The following is a 10,206-nucleotide window of genomic DNA, read 5'->3' on the forward strand; positions in this document are numbered from 1 at the left end:
AAGAGATGTCAGGCTTCTGTGTACTGAAGAGAGTTGGCAGCCTAGGTTCTGCAGCTAGTTTACGGCCTCTTTGCTTAGCTGTATGAATTTGCTGCAAGGTGACTGTTACGCAGCCACAAGAATCAGTGAGATAGTAGCCAGGCATCCCTGCATCACTGCTCAAGTCCATCTAGAGTGGTTCTTTTTATATATATTAGAGTATGTCTTTCACTGCCCAGCCTCCCTCCTCCTTTTCCAGATAAGTTAATGACCTAACTAAATAGAACCGTTGCTGTTCATAACACTATTAAGAATAATGTTTCCTACTTTGAGATAAAAAGATAAAAGCATACTTTCATCCAATTTGTGTAGAGTACAGTGGACCTATCGCTGCCATGTCCTCATAAAGACGTGCAGAGGCTGGTGAAAATTCAGAGTTCTGAAAGCAGTTATTCAGTAGGGGTATTGTTACTCCTGTTGTTGTACTTGGTGGAGGATGGAAACTAGATGTGTTCTCTGTGGCATCTTTCTTTGCACAAGATTTAAAATTTTCAAAAGCTTCAAAGTAGTGTAGATAGTCAGGAGATGTCCCTAGCAAGCTGGTGTTGATGGTTGGGGAGAATTGCCTCCACTGTGACAAACAGGCTTGAGAATTTTACTTATGTCCATTTTTTATTCTCTCAGAATGCTTCAGTCATTACTTCTGCAGGTTCCTTTGAGCTGGAAGACCCACGAGATACTGTCCAGGGGAACTGGAACACAGGATTTTTTATGAGGGAGAGAGTTTTAATTCTTAAAAAGTAACTTAAAGCTTAGTGAGAGTTAATATCTGCAGAAAAGATGCTCAAGAAAGAGAGTCTGCCTTTCTTCAGCCATAATCTCATATTCTCTGTTCATGTAGATTTTCTTTATGAACAAATGCACTGGCACCATGAGAAGGAACATTAAATGAGGCCACTCTGTTCCTGAGCGTGTTTGGGTGAAGTTAATATTGTTGTGGCTCAGTCTTTGAGGCTAGTGCTTTCTGAGCTGAAGGAGGTCACTGACATACTGCTTTTGAGAAAATATTCTGGTGATTGAGAAAATGACAAGGTCACTGGTTTGCAGGCTACTTAGAAATTGAGAGGCTGTTATTAAGAGTCTGGAATACTGCAAAGTGAGCTATTTTGATTCAGCGATGGTTCTACTGCCGAAAGGGCACTCAGAAATTTTTCTTGATGATTGTACAGCTGGCATTTAGCCAGTGACATTTTTTCCACTTCAAAATGATTTCTACTCAGTGTTTTGTTGCACCATGCTAGCCATTTGTAGCATGAGGAAATGATGTTTAATGCTTAAATGTCCCAGTTCTGTTGTATGCAAATGGTGTGTACATCTAAATGAGAAAGAGGCCTAGCTGATAGCTCCTTGAATTACTGCTGAGATACCTGCACAAATGCTATACCTATAGCATTTGATGAGAAAAGTGAATTTGTTGTCTCATAAACATTATCAATTATTTTGCTGAAAAAAAGTGTTTAAATCCTCGCTGATGTGTTTTCTGTTCTCTTTTGGTACTCTTCCTTCTTCAGGTGTCTGGCTTGGTTGCATTCCAGTCCAGTTCAGTATAAATATTTCTGGGTTATCCATCTCCTACATATGCAGATCAGAACTGCTGGAATTGTCATTTCATAAACTCTATAATCTTTAAAGGGTTGATTCCTGGCCTTTGTCTTTTCACTTTTACCAGATCTGATTTTGAACTTTTTTTCCCCTCAGTCTGTCAGATACAGTTTTCTAGTCTATGCAAATTTTGATGTGGTTTTGGAGTTGAAAGGTGCTTCATTTTCAGAAGGACTTTGTCAGGGTTTGCAGAACATCTGTTCCTTAACAGAAGATTGGCATCCAAAAATTTTAGGCACATGTCTGAATTCTGATATATTTTTTTTGTCTTCCTATTTTTCCATACTCAGGTATTGCAATTCTTTCCTCATATATTTATTGCCAGGGTATCAATGTCCTGTGCTGTCATACTCTGGGTATGGTTAAAGGACAAAGCCTCAGTTTTTTTCCAATATGCTGTAGCATGTATCCTCATCACTAATACTAAATGACAGCTAACTTTTTCCCATTTTATTATGGTGATGACAGCAAGACATACTGGAGTGAGTTTGATGGAATGCTGTGAAAATGATTAAGGGATTGAAGTGTCAGTCAAAGGGGGAGAGGCCGAGAGAGCTGGGATTGTTTAGTGTCAAAAAGAGAAGGGGACGATCTTCTCAATCTGTATAAATATGTGGTGGAATGGAGTAAAGAAAACAGAGCCAGGCTCTCCTCAGTGGTATCCAGTGACAGAACAAGAGGCAATGGGCACAAATTGAAATTAAGAAATTCCATTTAAACATGGAAAAAAGCAAACAAACTTGTTTACTAAAGGAGCAGTCAAACATGGGAACATGTTGCCCAGACGGGCTGTGGAGTCTCCATCCTTTGAAACCCAAGTGGGACGTGGTCCTGGGCAAGCTGCACTAGCTGACCCTGCCCTGAGCAGGGGGGTTGGACTAGATGATCTCCAGAGGCCCCTTCCAAACTCAACTGCTCTGTGATTCCTGGTGAGTCCAGTGTTGACCAAAGCTGGTTGTGGATTTACTTTTCTTGGGCCACCTTCTAATTTTGCTTGGGATCTGTCAGTCTCAGACTAATTGCAGAAGATTACTCATAGTGGCAGGTTACCTGAGCCTTCCTGAGATTTTGATAAGCAGACAGAGTTTTATCGACCAGCTTTGTTAGGCACAGGAGGAGGGCTACTCTCTGGTACCAGTTTAATATTTGGGTTGTAGAGTACAGCTAGAGCTCTCTGAAGTTATTCCGTATTTCACATTCACATGAATTTACATGTTCTTCATCTTCAGATCTGAAATGACTGCCTCAAACTTACCTATGATGTTTAAATCAGCCTGGTAAAAGAAAAATCTGTAAAAGCACAATTCAGAAAAGATGTGCTAGAATAAAATGAAAAGCCACATGCTGGAAGTTAGGAAAGGGCCCTAATGTATCTTTGGTTTAAAAATATCCTTGTAAAGGGCAAAATGTGCAAGCTTCTATCTGAAAATTTAGAAGGTAGCACGGGACCTAACAGCGTGATGATGCTGTGTTTAATCCTACTCTGTCATGATTTCTAGAAAGCACGTGCAAAACCCCTGAGCAGCAGTGTGCTGCAGGGCTGTTGATGCGCTGACAACAGCTCCATCTCCTTTCTGTCAGGCTTCTGTGGAACCTTTTCATTTCTCTCCCAATGCCTTCAGAAAAAGAGACATGAATAAAGGCCAGCTGATACGAGCTCAATCCAGAGAAAATGGAGATGGTGCAAGTGTGCACTGAGAAGCACCTTAGCAACTTTACAAAGTGAAAGCATTGCCTTAGCACCCTCTGGCATCCCATTAGTTATCACTCTTTTTTGTTTGGCTGTCTTTCATCCTGTCCTTTGGCTAGAAAAGCTGTTCCCAGACTTTTTGTTTGGTTTTTATGTGGATCATTATGAAGCAGAAGGCAGAAGTGGAGGCTGGAGCAAAGTCTGTGCCGTGTGATACACCTTTTGCGCCAGGTCGAGTGGCTAGAAAGGGGCAGCAGTGGAACGTCTCTGAACAACCTTGTGCACAGGGCCAAGTGTGACCACTGACTGTACACGAGTTTTAGGATTTTGTTTGAAATCAAAGGGGTCCTGTCCAGGCACGGGGTGGACTAGATTTAATTGTTTTTCTTCTGCTTTTACCTGTGTGAATCCACAGCTTCCCCAGCCCCCATTCTTTTCAGCCAGCTCCAGAGCATGTGAAGAATCTTTTGTATTTCATGCACCAAAGGGAGCCAAGCAATAAATTTGCTCTCTTATCTTCCAGCCAGTGGACAAGCGACAGGCTTTGGTTCGGCAAGCATCTGTTGTTAACATGGAAAACTTCAAAAGGCAATATGCTAGAAGGCGATGGAAGGTATGACAGCGAGCCTTTAATCCTTTTCATGTCAGGCTTCCCAAGCCTGATGGAATCAGAGGGCAAGATAGAGCTTGAATGTAAAATTGTAATATGCAGTAGATAAATGAAATGTCTTTGGATGTGTCTGCCCTGCACATGTGTGGTCAAATTCTCATTCTCCCCTCTCTCCATAGCTTTCTTACCGTATTGTCTCATTGTGCAACCACTTATCTCGTTCGCTGGTGAAAAAGGTCCTAATACAGGATGAAAGTTTGGTAGGTACATTTCTTAAAGGGGAGGAAGAGAAGAACCAATTTTACTGTGCAGTGATTTTTGCTGTCCTTATATGGATGTACAGCCCAACAGGATGGCAATGGTTTTGAGTGGGAAACCAGATGGGACTGTGGCATCCCTTGTGTGTCTTTAATGCTGCTGTAAGTTGTGTTACTGTGACAGAAATGTTGGGCAGGGATTGCCGGTGACTCTATAAACCTCTTAGGTGCTAGCCACATTTATTCTGTAAAGGAGCAGCATGGAGGCTGCAGATTATGTTTGGATAACATAGCAGCAACCGTGCTGTCTGACTGAGAAATGAGCGGTCGTGGAGAGTCTGCGCTGCTGCTCTTGTGACCAGCAGTGTGACGGAGGGTGGGGGACCTCTGCAGTGCATGTGTCCTTCTGCAATGAAACTCTGTGAGATTTCTATTAGCTCTACTTTTCTCAGTAGATGATATGCTAGTAATATTAGAACATCATGTTTAGGAGCATGGTATCTCATTTACGTGACTGAAACATTGTGGCCTTTCTATTTCAGAGAAACTGTGAAAGCGACAGTGAGGATCTTTCACAAAGAAGAGCCACTCATCAGAGGAGAAGCAGCATATCATAATATAACAAGAATTCCATGGGCAGGAGACAGAGGAAACTTTCATCCTTGATGCAAAAAGCAGCTGTGACAGCAGACCTTGACTTCTTGTCTGAATCCTTGGTATGATGCTTCTCACTTCTTAAACTACACCAACAGCTGATGTTGTTAAATGCCTTCTGAGCATTTTAGAAAAGTGAGGATCCAGATTCCCAGGGAAATGCCACAGCACAAGCACTGATTGGAGTGCTTTTATATGTTGAGCATTTCAGTGATACTTCAATCTATTTGTGATATCAACTGCACTCAGGACGCAGGGTTTCTACTGATATTCTTTTACTGCAGATTAATTCACATTCCACACAATGATTAAGACTCTCTGTATTATTATTTCAGTCAGGGAAATTGTTATTGAGTCTTAAGGAAATTTTTAAATACAATTTTTATATTTGTTAATAGCGTAAATATTTGATGGCAGATATCTGACAGGTTTTGTTAGCTGTGTGCAGTACTCTGTTATTGCTGTTATTGAAGAGAAAATCATAGTGCCATTACATATCATAACCTTGATTTCATGAACCTAGCAGTAAATAGTTCTGTACTGCAATAAGAATTGTGCTCTGGCCATTGTCTTTGGCTGAAGACTAACACAACTGCCATTGTCAATTTGAGTACAACTGATTCTGGCCACTAAGAGGATGAGAGAAGCCAGGACAATTTTTGGATGAAAAAGAGAAAAAATCCTGTAGTGACTTACATGCACCCAAATACAACGTTTTTAGAGAATGATGGCAGGATGCTTCACCAAAACAGGGCACTTAAAAACTCAAGGTATATGAAGAAATAGTCTTTATGAGACTTTGTTATTGTTTTAATTTGTTGTCAGCAAATTGAAGATTCATTAACACCTATTTGTATAGGTGCTGTTTACATGTAACCCAAACTGCAAACATCTGTGTTTCATTCAGGGGGTTGTATCCAAAATTGAGGAAGTACGCACTTTGATATTGATGTAACATCTTTGTGCTAGGAAGTTGCATCATTTTAACTATATTAATTTCTAAGCCAGTATTGTTAAATTGGTACCAAAAAATGTGCATAGACTAGGTTATTTTTTTCATTGAATATATTAGTTGTTAGAAGTTCGTATTTATTTTGCCATTTAATAAATTAAAAATCAGAAAGCAAGCCTACTAGAAACAACTATAGACTGACAAGGAAACTGGTTTTGTTTGGCTTTATCGTTGTCACTTCTAGGCTGAGGTTTTAGAGCTGAAGATGTGAACTGGTGTTGAAAACTAGTATCAGGTTAATTTTGCCTGGCTTCCAGTTACTAAGAACGAAATAAAAATAAGCTACTTTTATTTGTAGCTTTGTATCCTTGCTTAGGCAGAGACTAAAATGCAGTTGATGAGAGAGTATTTCTGTGAAAGGAAGGAAATGGATGGGAAGCGTGGGGGGAGAGAGGCAGAAAGTAGGATTGGAGGGAAGAAACATAAAATGAAGGAGATGGTACAGGGGAAAAAGCAGTGGAGAGGAATGAGTATGAGAGGGCCATGTAGGGAGCGGAGGTGAACCTGGACTGGGAAGGCTGAAGGAAGTGAAAGAGGATGTAGGTATAGGAATTGTGGAAGCAGGAGAATGAATGTTTCGGCAAATATGGCACTGCATTTTGATACTATTTATTTAATTTCCTTTTATTTCATGTCTTGTGCTGTCATAACCTGTGACATGTGCCTGGTCAAGCGATAAGGAGCAGTGCATGGGCTTCTCTTCCCATTCAATTAAAAGGTGTATTTCTGAGCTTTCTGTGTAATTTTTGAGGCAGAATCCTCAAAAAGTGCTGTAGTAATATATATATTATAATATATATATAAAGAGGGAGCAGCAATGGGAAGAACTATTGTTTCAGTGTCTGGAGGGAATCTTTTGTAAATAGAACACTAAAAATATATATTTGGATAAAAAGCTGCCCAGCTTACCTACCAAATTTTGCTTCCTGCTTTCCCTGTCCCATGTGTTACCATTAGTTCATTCCCCAGGCTATGAAAAAATAAATGAACTCTGAGCCAGTGGTATTTTTCTGAATTCCCGGAGTTTCAAAACACCTTCGGTTTCCAAATTAGAGATTGCGGGATGTGTACATAAATCGCACTTTTGAAAATTAAGCCCTGGTTAAAATAGCTGTTAGGTTGTTGCATCAGAATTGTGCTCTGACAGAGATGAGGTCATTCTTCTTATGCAAAATCCTAGCAATTATTGAGCAAGACGGGATGCAGCAGAAAGGCAGACAGAGGAGTGCAAGGCAGTGTGAAGCCATAAGCTCCAGCTTATTAATTCTACATTAATAAAAGATGTAAGGCGGTGTTTTAACAAAGACATTACAGACAGCTCATGGTGTTCGGTCTTCAGTCATCCTTTTGCCCAGGTCAGCTAAGGACAGGAGCGTTGGCTTAGTCACGGGAGAGCAGCGGGGTTGGCTGTTCTCTGTGGCACTCAGGCGTTTCATAGCTTCACGTGGCTCCCAAGTAACGTGGCATTCATTGCACAGAAACCACAACCAGCAGCGCTCGTGTTGAGCCAAACTATTCCCTGACTGTTCCAGATAGGAGTACGCTGTGAGTGTATAATCTCTTGTTCTCAGGACTAATGTTTGTGATTTATTAGGAAGTTTTACTGTGTTTTTCCAAATGTGTTCTCTATATGTATCACCCTATCTGTCCTATTGAGGTGGAAATTCAGCCTTGCTTCAGGGAGGCATAGTCTAATTAAACTGTTTACAGCACTGGAGGACACCTTCCTCAGTGCAGGGGTTAGTTTCATACCATTGGTGGGTTTTGAGGAACAACCTAGAGGTTCCTTTTATTAAGGCGGGGGGGAGGAAGCCTGGAAGGGAGGGGGGTGTGAGAGGGGAGATGTAGTACACTTCAATAAAACAATTTGTGTTACAGAATTTACTTTGGTGGGGGAGAAAAATCTATTTTCTGTGTATTTTTTTTGAGCAGTAAGGAACCGGGAGGTAAATGAAGTGATAGTCTGAAAAAAGAAAGTATTTTTATTAAAATAAGACTATTTTTATTGTTATTTTAGTGGTGACGTTTTTAAATCTGTGTGCCTATATATTTATTAAGAGAAATGCTGATTTTTATGCACTTGGAAATAGTACAGACTGTCAAAAACAACAAATGTATTTGTTATTCCGATTTGCTAATAAAATTTTGCAAAGCAGGACGCGTGTCTTGTCTGTTCGTCTTTCCACGCGAGCTGGCGCCTTGGTCTGAACAAGGTGAGGGGGGTCCGCGGTGACACGTTAGTTCGCCTCTCTGGAAAGGCCAGCCCCTCTGTCTCCCCCGTGAAATCTGAGGTGTCGGGGACGGGACAGCGCGCAGGGCCGGGGCTGTCCCTGCAGCGCCTCGGGGCCGGGGCTGTCCCTGCAGCGCCTCGGGGACGGGACAGCGCGCAGGGCCGGCTGTCCCTGCAGCGCGCCAGTAACGCGCCTCACAGGGGCAGCACGTGCCGAGGCACGTGGGCAGGGGGCCCTGCGGCGCGCGGGGGTGGCGGCCCGGGCCGCCCGCCTTCCCGCGCGCGCCGGCCGTCGCTCCCCTCACGGCTGCCCGGGCCCCGGGCAGAGGCGGGAGGTGCCCCGGGGAAGCGGGTACGCGGGCGGCCCCACCGGCTGCGGTAGGCCGCGGCCCTCCTCTTCCCTCGGGGGTGGGCTGCTGAGGAGAGAGGCGGGGGGTGGGGTGGGGTGGGGGTGCTCCTTGCCAGGGACGCAGCCCCCGGGGTTGGGGAGGGGTGCGGGAGAGAGCGGAGTCGGGCCGGCGGCACCGAGGCCTGCTGGAGCGGCCATTGCCGTTGTGCCCCTCACCTGTGGCGATGCCCCGCGGGGTGCTGGCGCTTGCTGCAAGCACAGGCAGCCTGGGTAAGGGTGGGCTCCTGGAGAAAGTGGATCAAAATGGCTGTTTCAGGAGGACTGTTGTGGTGCTGCGTTGGACTGCAGAGGAGCCGTCACCTTAGCACCAGCTAGCCTTTTAGCTGGAGTGGGCTAGCAGTTTTGCTGTTAGCCCCATGCTGAAGCAAGAGGGAAGGCTTGTTAGACCGTGGTGAACCATGCTTCCTCTTCAGGATCGAGGTCCCTACGCTGCTCCCCTGTGTCTCATAGCCTCAGGGAGTGAGGTAAGCCTGGCTCCTTCTGACTCCAGAAGCTCTGGTCGGTGGTGTCTGACGCCATTTACTGTGCATCTGGTGACTTTTTTCATTTAATAAGAGGTATTGTTCCTATCTACATTTGTGTGTAGATCAGGGAAGCTGTGTGTGGCAGGGAAAAAAAGAGGTATATGTTTAACAGTGTTCGGTTGAGAATTGAAAAGGACTCGGGCATTTCTTTTACCTCTCTCTCTTCAGTATGGTCACTCCGTGAATTGAGCTGACATTCTCTGTATTTTTCACTTAAACCTTATCAACTCAAGTGCTCAAGTGGTAGGTAGTATGTTATTTTCAGCATGCATGTTTCAGTGAGAGGAGTTAAAAGCAGTGGTGGACCACGTACACCTTACAACAGTAAGGTGGGCAGGGATGGCAGGGCACCATCACCTGGAGATGATCATGAGCCTGATGAAGTGGTATTACAGCAGGCCCAATCCAGCTGGGGCTGGAAGAACCAGAGTGCTTATGGGGGATGGCCAGAGCTGTGCCCCAGCTGGGGTGACCAGGTGTGTTGCCAAGGCTCAGGGGCAGAAGTTTGGTTTGGGGGCAGAGCTTGTGATAAGCCAAGAACATGAAGGTTTTGGATGTGCAAGAAGTCACGACCCTTATCAGAGTGAGTGATTTTACTGAGGGAAGAGTGGTTTGAGGAAAAGCCTTGGGGAGCCCCGATGGGGTGGAGAATGGGCTTTGGCTGTGTGACAAGATGGGAAGGAATGGCTGACCTGGTTGTGGGTCTGGGGGTGGTGTTTGCACAGGAAGCCTGTGACCATGCCCTATGCACAGCATACCCCATGTCAGAAACATGAGGCTGTGAGGTTATTCAGAGGCCTAATAGCATGGACCTTTGGCTCTACCTGCAGCTCTGCATGCCAGAGAGTTAGCTTCTCAGGTTTCTCCTCACAGTGTCATTGCTGGTGTAGTTTGCTGTTATTTTTGAGAGGTTAGGTGAAGAGACTGTCACTGAGCGTTAGCTTTTTATAGCACTTTGCTACAATGTGTGACCATCAGTCTCAGAGGTGTAACATTTTTCTATCCTATTTGCAACTGTGCTCAGTCACAGGCCTTTTCAGGGTGGGAGCTGTCTGCTCAACAAAATCAGATAAGAAAAATTGTGTCACATCAATAGTTCCTAAAATACTTTTTTCCTGATGATGAGCCTCATGAGCTACATATAATGCTTTGTTAAAAATGATTGAAGTGTGTCATCGT

Source organism: Platalea leucorodia (genome assembly GCF_965183815.1).
Source record: "Platalea leucorodia genome assembly, chromosome: 9".
NCBI lineage: Eukaryota > Metazoa > Chordata > Aves > Pelecaniformes > Threskiornithidae > Platalea > Platalea leucorodia.